This window comes from Arachis ipaensis, chromosome B01 (genome assembly GCF_000816755.2).
Source record: "Arachis ipaensis cultivar K30076 chromosome B01, Araip1.1, whole genome shotgun sequence".
NCBI lineage: Eukaryota > Viridiplantae > Streptophyta > Magnoliopsida > Fabales > Fabaceae > Arachis > Arachis ipaensis.
Window position 1 is genome coordinate 84144821 of NC_029785.2, and position 10809 is coordinate 84155629.

Consider the following 10809-nt stretch of genomic DNA (forward strand, 5'->3'; position numbering starts at 1 on the left):
ATCATGATAAAACCACACAATTAAACACAATATAAACCATAAAATAGTGGTTTATCAACCTCTCCACACTTAAACATTAGCATGTCCTCATGCTTAGTTGAAGGAGATAAAACAGATGAGTAGGAACATGTAAAACTCATGCAATGCAATGCAGTGCAACCTATATATGTGAATGCAACTATATGATCCGTGTCCACTTGATCAATAGTAAATAAGCTCTTCAAAACAATTACAAATCAAATTCCACTAATTCAATTCTTATACCGTAAGAACAGATAAAAATGCAAGAAGGTAGCTCATGAAAGTAGGGAACATAGAATTTTAAGCATTGAACCCTTACTGATGATGTATAGGGCAATCACTCTATCCTTCTCTAATCATGCTCTATAATTTTTTTTTTGTTCTTCTCCTAACCAATCAACAACATTTAATATACCAATGCAAACATCATGAGGTCTTTTCAATGTTGTAATGGGGATAAGGTAATGGTAAGGATACATATATGGCTAACTAAGCTTATAAACTAAATCTTTAATTAACCCAAGCTTTAACATAACCTATATATATTCTATATAACTTTAAAATTCATACCTAGCTACCCAGAATTTCCCTTTCATATTCCATACTCATGTATCAACTTTTTATTTTAATTTTATCATACATGCATTGATCTTTGAATTCTTAACTTAACATTGGGGTAATTTTGTCCCCTTATTTATTTATTGAATATTTTTGGTTTTTTTTTTCATAAGCATAAAAATAAACATAGCTTATCAATGCACATAGATTTTTAATTTTTATAGTTTCACATGAGTAGGTCTCCAAATTTCCATTATATTATCATGACACATTCCCTTATTATCTTTTGTTTCCACAATTTCCCATACTTAATTAGCACACACAATTCTATCTTAAGCTAACCAAAGATTCAGTTTGGGATATATAATTGTTTTTCCACTTAAGGCTAGTAATGTGGTAAAATATAGAACAAATGGGATTTAAAGGCTCAAAGTGGCTAACAAAGGTAATTGAAAGGGTAGGCTTAATTTGGATAAGTGAGCTAAACAAATAATGGCCTCAATCACATGCAAACATATAAATATAATAAACATTGGACATATAGGATGAAACAAAATATAGATTACAATCATAGAGAAGTAAACACACATGAATAAAATAATTATGGTTAAATAATGTAACCATGCATAAAGGCTCAAATTTAACAGGTTGTGTGTTCTTTAGCTTAAAAATTATGTTCCAAATACAACTTCAAGCAAATTCAACATAAAAGTTTTAATTAAAATTAGTGAAATTTTGTTCCAAAAATAGAGTCTTAGAAGAAACTTTTGTCTTTTCAATCAAGTAGAACATGCATGCAACTAATCTATTACTATGCAATTTATCCTATTCTACAAAAGAAAAACTAACTAATTATCCTAATTTATTGGTGTTTAGGGAAGAGAAATTACCTCCGAAAGTCAGGTACTGACCGACTTCCCAACACTTAAGGCTTTGCACCGTCCTCAGTGCCATCTGTCAGAAACAAAGGTGGGCTGGTAGCAGTATCTCTACAGTCTGGGCCACCATGGCTTCCTGTGCTGGTAAAGAAAGTGGAATCCGGGGTGTCTGAGTCCTTGAATTTTCCCATAATCAGCTCCTTGAGGTATGTGAATCGGTGCTTGTTACGGTGCTCTCTCATCTTAGCTTTGTGTACCTGCCGATCCAACCTTTCGAGTATCTGATGGAGCATTTGGTCTGTTATAGGTACTTGTGGTGTTGAAGAAGGAATATCTTCAACCGGTTCAGCCTGATGGCTTGTGGCGGCTAGTGGAGGTCTGATGTATTTTCCGTTAGGGACATACTGATCATCCCGTGGAAGCATGACTTTGGTGTCCCCAGCTCTGTAGGAGACTCCGACTGCTGAGACAAGATCTGAGTCCAAGGCGGGAAAAGGTAAGTTGCCCGCAATTTGTACGTGTCCCATGGCATTCCGGATGTGTCTTGGTAGGTTCAGAGGTTGGTCTATAAGGATGCACTATAGTAGAACGGCCATGTCCGTAGTGAAGGAGGACTCGTGAGTGCTCGGGAAGACATAATGGGACATGATCTATGCCCATACGCGAGCCTCCAAGGTAAGTGCTGAAGCCGATATTCCCTTAGGGTGGGTACGATGGTATCCATAGATCTAGCGGCTGCCAGGTAGTGCGATAACTCTGAGAACGGTGTCCCAGTTAAATTGGTACATCTGGCGCTTGAGTGCAGCTTCTTGAAAGGCGTCCAAACCTTCTGGAATAGGGGGAAGACCTAGAGCTCTTTGAATGGCCTCTTCTGTAATGGGGACTTGCTTCTCACGGACAAAGACAGACTGTAGGGTTGGCAGGTGGAAGTTAGAGTAGAACTCAACTACCCAAGAAAGATTGACCTGCCTCGGCTTTCTCTGTAGGAAACCTCATTGTCTTTGTGCAATTTGCGGCTCAACAAAGGTAGCAATATGGTTTGGGAGGAGAAGAAGGTATTCGTTGTTGTAGCTCCTTTCTGTCAAGATGGAGAACATCTGCTCACAGTAGCGATTGGGAAATCGCGCAGTGTCCTTTGCTGGGAAGGCTTTTTCTTTATCATCAACCTTTATAATCCTCTTAGTTCTTTTTGTTGAGGGTTTAACCGCAGTTGAAGAGGGTTCTGCCACTAATGCTCTCTTTGTTCCTCTTCTCGCTGGTTGTTTGGGAGTAGCATTCTCCTTTCCTTTCTTGGTGGCCATCCTGAAAAAGAGAATAGGAAGAAAATTAAGTTCAAAGAGAAAGAGCAAGGAAGAGGGTTGTAGGAGTGATAATCAATGCACGGTAAAGAGAATGTCGTTAACACATGGTCATGACTACATGTGAAAAGTTCATCAAAGGGAATAAAGCAAGTGCATGTGAGGACAATTAAATGCAAGAGGTTTATTGGCATGCAGGCAAAGGCATGAGGAGCATAGATCAAGCATTCAATGTCCAAGTTAGGTTACCAAGTCTTTCAAACTAACCATTTGTTTGTAATAACAATTATATTTAAGTAATAAAATATAAAAAGGGTTTTGTGAAAAGCAAGCATTGAATAGTAGAGTAATGTAGAAAAGTGCATAATGCCATATGGGCTTTTTCACAAACACATAGCATGCATGATAATTAAGGTATAGAAAGTATTAAATTGAACATGCAAGCAACCCTTTAAAAAGTAATATATAATTGCCAAACAAATTTACAACAATCCACAAGCATATAATGAGAAATAATGACTCAAATAAAATTCCAACACCAAGTAAAAAGGAAAAAGAAAGAAAAAGAAAATATGGATAATGAAAGTAAAAAGAAAAGAAAAGAAAGTAAATATAAAAGAAGAAGAATAATAGAAAAGTAAGGGGAGAAGAAGAAGAGAAAACCTTGTTAATGGAGGGGAGAGAGAGAGAGAGAGTAGAAAGTGAGAAAGAAGGAAGAAGGAAGAAGGAAGAAATAAGGAGGGAAAAGAGAAAATAGGATTTGGGGAAAAGAAAGATAAGATAATTGGCAAATCAAAGAAGCTGTGCGGTGCAAGCGATGCGGCCGCATGTGGCACGCGGTCGCACAAATTTCGCTTATGATAATTGACGCGGTCGCGTCGGTCACGCGGTCCCGTGACCTGTTTTATGCCACTGGCGCGAGGGCAGCCTCGCACTCACACAACTCTCTGTTCAAAATCATTAATTGCCAAATATTGGGTGACGCGATCGCGTGGGGCATGCGATCGCGTGAGTGGCCGTTATGAGGATATGACGCGGTCGCGTCGGTCACGCGTCCGCGTGAGAAGAATTATGCGTTCAGCACCAATCCAGCACCACTCTAGCACAACTTTCGGTCGTGTACCCTTTTCACGTCGAAATCCAAGGCACGCGGCCACGTGAGTGATGCGGTCGCGTGGGAGGCCAATGTTCCTAAGTGACGCGGCCGCGTCGGCGACGCGGTCGCGTGGGGCGTTTTGTGCCACTGGCACGCTTCCAGCCACGCTCTTGCGGGACTCTTTGTTTGTTTTATTATTTCCTCCCATCTCCTGCGATGCGGACGCGTCAATGAGGCAGTCGTGTCGCGTGAAAATTTTTTTTTAAATAAAAGTATGTAAATACAAATGCAAGAAATGTACTAATAAAGAGAATAGTTATTGAATAGGAAAACTAAGAATAAAGAAAAGAACGATCATACCATGTTGGGTTGTCTCCCACCTAGCAGTTTGCTTTAACGTCCATAAGTTGGACGCTCCACTAGCTCAGGCTTCCGCTATGTGGGGATCTTCCAAGAGGAAGATCTCGAGCTCCTTGTTTTTCTTCAGCTTCTCGCCATGGTACAGCTTTAAACGATGTCCATTAACTTTGATAAGTTCAGAGCTTGAAGGATGGCTTAGGTGGTAAACTCCGTATAGTTCGGCCTTCTCTACTCTGTATGGACCTTCCAATCTTGATCTCAACTTGCCTGGCATGAGCCTTAGTCGAGACTTGTAAAGGAGGACTAAGTCCCCAGGTTGGAACTCTTTTCTCTTGATGTGCTGATCATGTACAGCCTTCATCTTCTCCTTGTATAGTCTTGAGTTTCCATAAGCTTCTAGGCGAAGGCTTTCCAGTTCTTGCAGTTGCAACTTCCTTTCAGCTCTGGCTTTCTCAATTCCCATGTTGCACTCCGTTACTGCCCAAAAGGCTTTGTGCTTTGCTTCAACAGGGAGATGACAAGCTTTACCATAAACTAAGCGGAAATGTCTCATCCCAATGGGTGTTTTGTATGCTATTCTGTATGCCCAGAGTGCATCTTGTAGCCTGGTGCTCCAGTCTCTTCTATGAGGTTTGACTATCTTCTGCAAGATACGCTTTATCTCTTTGTTTGACACCTCGGCTTGCCCATAAGTCTGAGGGTGGTAGGCTGTTACAACCTTATGAATTATCCGATGCTTCTTCATTAATCCTGTTAGTCTCCTGTCACAAAAATGGCTGCCTTGATCGCTCACGATTGCTCGTGGTGATCCAAAGCGACAAATAATGTGGTTTCTCACAAAGGAAACAATAGTGTTAGTATCATCAGTGTCAGTAGGAATTGCTTCCACCCATTTGGAAATGTAATCCACAGCTAACAATATGTAAAAATAACCATTAGAATTTGGAAATGGACCCATGAAGTCAATGCCCCAAACGTCAAAGATTTCACAGAAAAGCATAATTTGTTGAGGCATTTCGTCCCTCTTGGATATATTACCAAATTTTTGGCATGGAAAACAAGATCTAAAAAATTCAGCAGCATCTCTAAAAAGTGTAGGCCACCAGAATCCACAGCCTAAGATTTTTCTAGCTGTTCTTTGAGGTCCAAAATGTCCTCCACTCTCAGATGAATGACAGGCCTCTAAGATGGACTGAAATTCTGATTGAGGCACACACCGTCAAACCTGGTCAGTGCCACATCTCCATAAATATGGATCATCCCATATATAATATTTAGACTCGCTTTTTAGCTTGTCTCTTTGGTGCTTAGAAAAGTTTGGAGGAAAGGTGCGGCTAACTAGATAATTAGCTACAGGTGCATACCAAAGGACTACCTCAGATACTGCTTGGAGGTTATCAAAGGGGAAATTGTCAGCTATAGGAGTGGGGTCATCTGTAATGTGCTCAAGGCGACTCAAGTGGTCTGCCACTAAATTCTGGTTACTACTCCTATCCTTAATTTCTAAATCAAATTCTTGTAATAGCAGTATCCAACGTATAAGCCTTGGTTTGGACTCCTTTTTAGCTAATAGATACTTTAGAGCTGCGTGATCTGAGTACACTACTACCTTCGTACCAAGTAAATAGGCTCTGAATTTATCCAGAGCAAAAACAATAGCAAGCAGCTCTTTCTCAGTAGTAGTGTAATTGGACTGAACGGCATCTAAAGTTTTAGACGTATAAGCAATAACAAAGGGGTCCTAACCTTCACGCTGAGCCAGTGTTGCTCCTACTGTATGGTTGGAAGCGTCGCACATTATTTCAAATGGCTGGCTCCAGTCTGGTCCTCTCATAATTGGAGCTTGAGTCAGGGCGGTCTTCAGCTTATCAAATGCTTGTTTGCAATCCTCACTGAACTCGAACTCAATATCCTTCTGCAATAGCCTGGATAAGGGAAGTGTAACCTTACCGAAGTCCATAATGAATCTCTTGTAAAAACCTGCATGGCCAAGGAACGAACGGACTTCCCTCACAGAAGAGGGGTAAGGTAAACTAGAAATAACATCCACCTTTGCTAGATCTACAAAAATGCCAGTATTAGACACATGTCCTAGTACAATACCTTGTTTTACCATAAAGTGACATTTTTCAAAATTTAATACAAGGTTTGCACTGATACATCTATCTAATACTCTAGATAATCCATCTAAGCAAAGGCTAAAGGAATCGCCGTATACACTAAAATTATCCATAAAAACTTCCATACAGTCCTCAATAAGATCAGAGAAAAGACTCATCATGCATCGTTGGAAGGTAGCTAGTGCATTGCACACGCCAAAGGGCATTCTCTTGTAAGCATAAGTCCCAAAAGGACATTTAAAAGTGGTCTTTTCCGGATCCTCAGGAGTTATATGAATCGGAAATAACCTGTGTAGCCATCTAAAAAATAATAATGTGATTTACCTGACAGGCGATCCAGCATTTGATCAATGAATGGAAGAGGATAGTGATCCTTACGGGTTGCTTGGTTGAGGCATCTGTAGTCAATGCAGACCCTCCAGGCGTTCTGAACTCTGGTTGCCATGAGCTCTCCATGCTCATTCTTCACTGTAGTGACTCCAGACTTCTTTGGCACCACTTGTACTGGGCTTACCCATTCACTGTCTGAGATGGGATAGATGATATATGCCTCCAGAAGTCTGGTCACTTCCTTCTTGACAACCTCTAAGATAGTGGAATTCAGTCTTCTCTGGGGTTGACGGACAGGTCTTGCTCCCTCTTCTAAAAATATTCTATGCTCACAGACTTGAGGGTTGATGCCTACTATGTCTGCCAACCTCCAACCAATTGCCTTCTTGTGCCGCCTCAGTACACTAAGTAACTGCTCTTCCTGTTGAGAAGTGAGTTCCCTTGCGATAAAAACTGGAAACTTCTGCTCGTCTTCAAGGTAAGCATATTTGAGATGTGGAGAAAGGGGTTTTGATTAGCGGATAATTTATACGCTTTTTGGCATTGTTTTTAGTATTTTTTTAGTAGAATCTAGTTACTTTTAGGGATGTTTTCATTAGTTTTTATGTTAAATTCACATTTCTGGACTTTACTATGAGTTTGTGTGTTTTTCTGTGATTTCAGGTATTTTCTGGCTGAAATTGAGGGACTTGAGCAAAAATCATATTCAGAGGTTGAAGAAGGACTGCTGATGCTGTTGGATTCTGACCTCCCTGCACTCAAAGTGAATTTTCTGGAGCTACAGAACTCAAAATGGCGCGCTTCTAATTGCGTTGGAAAGTATACATCCAAGGCTTTCGAGCAATATATAATAGTCCATACTTTGGCCGAGTTTAGATGACGTAAAAGGGCGTTGAACGCCAGTTCTACGCTGTTGTCTGGAGTTAAACGCCAGAAACACGTCACAAGCCAGAGTTGAACGCCAGAAATACGTTATAAACTGGCGTTCAACTCCAAGATTAACCTCTACACGTTTAACATTCAAGCTCAGCCCAAGCACACACCAAGTGGGCCCCAGAAGTGGATTTATGCATCAATTACTTACTTCTGTAAACCCTAGTAGCTAGTTTATTATAAATAGGACTTTTTACTATTGTATTAGACATCTTATGATCTTCGGATCATCTTTGATCACGTTTTGGGGGCTGGCCATTCGGCCATGCTTACCCTCTATTCACTTATGTATTTTCAACGGTAGAGTTTCTGCACTCCATAGATTAAGGTGTGGAGCTCTGCTGTTCCTCATGAATTAATGCAAAGTACTACTGTTTTCTATTCAATTCAACTTATTCCGCTTCTAAGATATTCATTCGCACTTCAACCTGAATGTGATGAACGTGACAATCATCATCATTCCATATAAACGCATGCTTGACAACCACTTCTGTTTTACCTTCGATTGGATGGATATCTCTTGGATATCTAATACAGGGGACCGAGTCCGAGTTATTAAATGTCTTCGTGGTATAAGTTAGAACCCATGGATGGCCATTCCTGAGATCCGGAAAGTCTAAACCTTGTCTGTGGTAGGCATAGTGACAGACGCAAAAGGAGGGTGAATCCTATTCCAGTATGATCGAGAACCTCAGATGATTAGCCGTGCCGTGACAGAGCATTTCGACCTTTTTCATAAGAGGATGGGATGTAGCCATTGACAACGGTGATGCCCTTACATAAAGCTTGCCATGGAAAGGAGTAGGAATGATTGGATGAAGACAGCAGGAAAGCAGAGGTTCAGAAGAACGAAAGCATCTCTATACACTTATCTGAAATTCTCACCAATGATATACATAAGTGTTTCTATCCTTATTTTATGTTTACTTATTATTTAATTTCGAAAACTCCATAAGCTTTTGATATCCGCCTGACTGAGATTTACAAGGTGACCATAGCTTGCTTCATACCAACAATCTCCGTGGGATCGACCCTTACTCACGTAAAGTTTATTACTTGGACGACACAGTGCACTTGCTGGTTTGTTGTATCGAAGTTGTGAATGAAAAACGATTTACTAAGACGTGCGTACAGAGTTTCTAGTGCCGTTGCCTGAGATCACAATTTCGTGCACCAAGTTTTTGGCGCCGTTGCCGGGGATTGTTTGAGTTTGGACAACTGACGGTTCATCTTGTTGCTCAGATTAGGTAATTTTCTTTTTGTTTTCTTTTCAAAAATTTTTTCAAAAAAATTCTTTCAAAAATTTCTCCTTTGTTTTCGAAAAATTTTTAAAATAAATCTTTTCAAAAATATATTTTTCTTCAGAATTTTTAAGAATGAATTCTAGAGTTTCATGAAGCATGTTGAAGCCTGGCTGGCTGTAAAGCCATGTCTAATTCTTCTGGATAGGGAATGTCAGGCGTGTCATGTCTGAGTTACATACTAAAGCTTGGCTGACTATTAAGCCATGCCTGACCCTTTGATTGGAGCTTTAGACTAAAGAGCATAAGATTCCAGGAATTCATATTAAAAATTTTGGAATCCTTATTTTTCTTTTTCAAAATGATTTTCGAAAAAAATTAAAAGAAAATACAAAAAATAAAAAAATCATAAAAATCAAAAATATTTCATGTTTCTTGTTTGAGTCTTGAGTCAAGTTGAAAGTTTGGTGTCAATTGCATAGTCATCTTGCATTTTTCGAAAAATTCATGCATTCATAGTGTTCTTCATGATCCTCAAGTTGTTCTTGGTAAGTCTTCTTGTTTGATCTTGATGTTTTCATGTTTTGTGTCTTTTCTTGTTTTTCATATGCATTCTTGCATTCATAGTGTCTATACATGAAAAAATTTTTAAGTTTGGTGTCTTGCATGTTTTCTTTGCATTAAAAATTTTTCAAAAATAAGTTCTAGATGTTCATCTTGACATTCAAAGTGTTCTTGGTGTTCATCTTGACATTCATAGCATTCTTGCATGCATTCATTGTTTTGATCCAAAATTTCATGCATTGCATCATTTTCATGTTTTTCTCTCTCATCATTAAAAATTCAAAAATAAAAAAAAATCTTCCCCTTTTTCTCTCTTAAATTTTCGAAAATTAGATTTGACTTTTTCAAAAATTTTTAAAATCTAGTTGTTTCTTATGAGTCAAATCAAATTTTCATTTTAAAAATCTTATCTTTTTCAAAATCTTTTTCAAAAATCAAATCTTTTTCATTTTTCTTAGTTATTTTCGAAAATTTTAAAAATATTTTTCAAAAATCTTTTTCTTATCTTTATCTCCTAATTTTCGAAAATAACATCATCAATTAATGTTTTGATTCAAAAATTTCAAGTTTGTTACTTGCTTGTTAAGAAAGATTCAGTTCGGTTGGTCGGTTACCGAACGGTTCAGGTCAGGATCAGGGATGAAGGAAGGGGCTCGTCTGGTCACGGTCTTCCAGTCCGAGGGCGCGAGGTCCCGAGCACTTCGTGTGAGGGGGGGTGCCACCTGCAAAGATACTCCGACGCTCTTGTCAGAATACGTGCAGGCAGAATGAAGGTGGTGTAGGGACGTGACGTACCTTGGGGGAAGAGCCAGTCTTCCCCTTATATACATGTCAGTATTGGGCCCCTCTGGAGGGCAGGCCCATATTCCCAAGGACGCTGTCCCATAGCTGTGAGAAAGCTGTACGGGACGCGTGTCCGGGTCGGTTGAGAGGCGTGTAGTCGGGCCGGGTGGAGCTCGGGTCGGGTTGACCCGCGGGAATCCAGGGCCATAACAGTGCCCCCGACGCACCAGTGATGGTCGTGAGGCGATCGGTGGTGCGTGATGTCCTTGTTCGTGTGTTGTCGCCGAGTCGGTTGACCGTGGGAGAGGCGCGTTTCTTGTGCGCGTGTCCCTTGGTCTGCTGAGGCGTTCGTTCACCGCTTCGTTCTTCGTGCTGAGCATTAAATGCTCATAATGGGTTAAAACCCTGTGCGTAAAGACCATTTTGCCCCTATCTCTTTTCGCGCTCCTTGTGGTGGTTTTTAAACAGTTTCTTTCTCTTTTCCTCCTACCCTTGCCATTTTCACTTTCCTCTCTCCTTGATATCCAAAATTCCCTGTTCGAGCCTTCTCGTGCCTTCTTTTTCCTCTCAAGTTCCTGCAACCAATTCAGGTAATTTCCGCTTCCTCTTCCCTTGTGTTTATGCTAT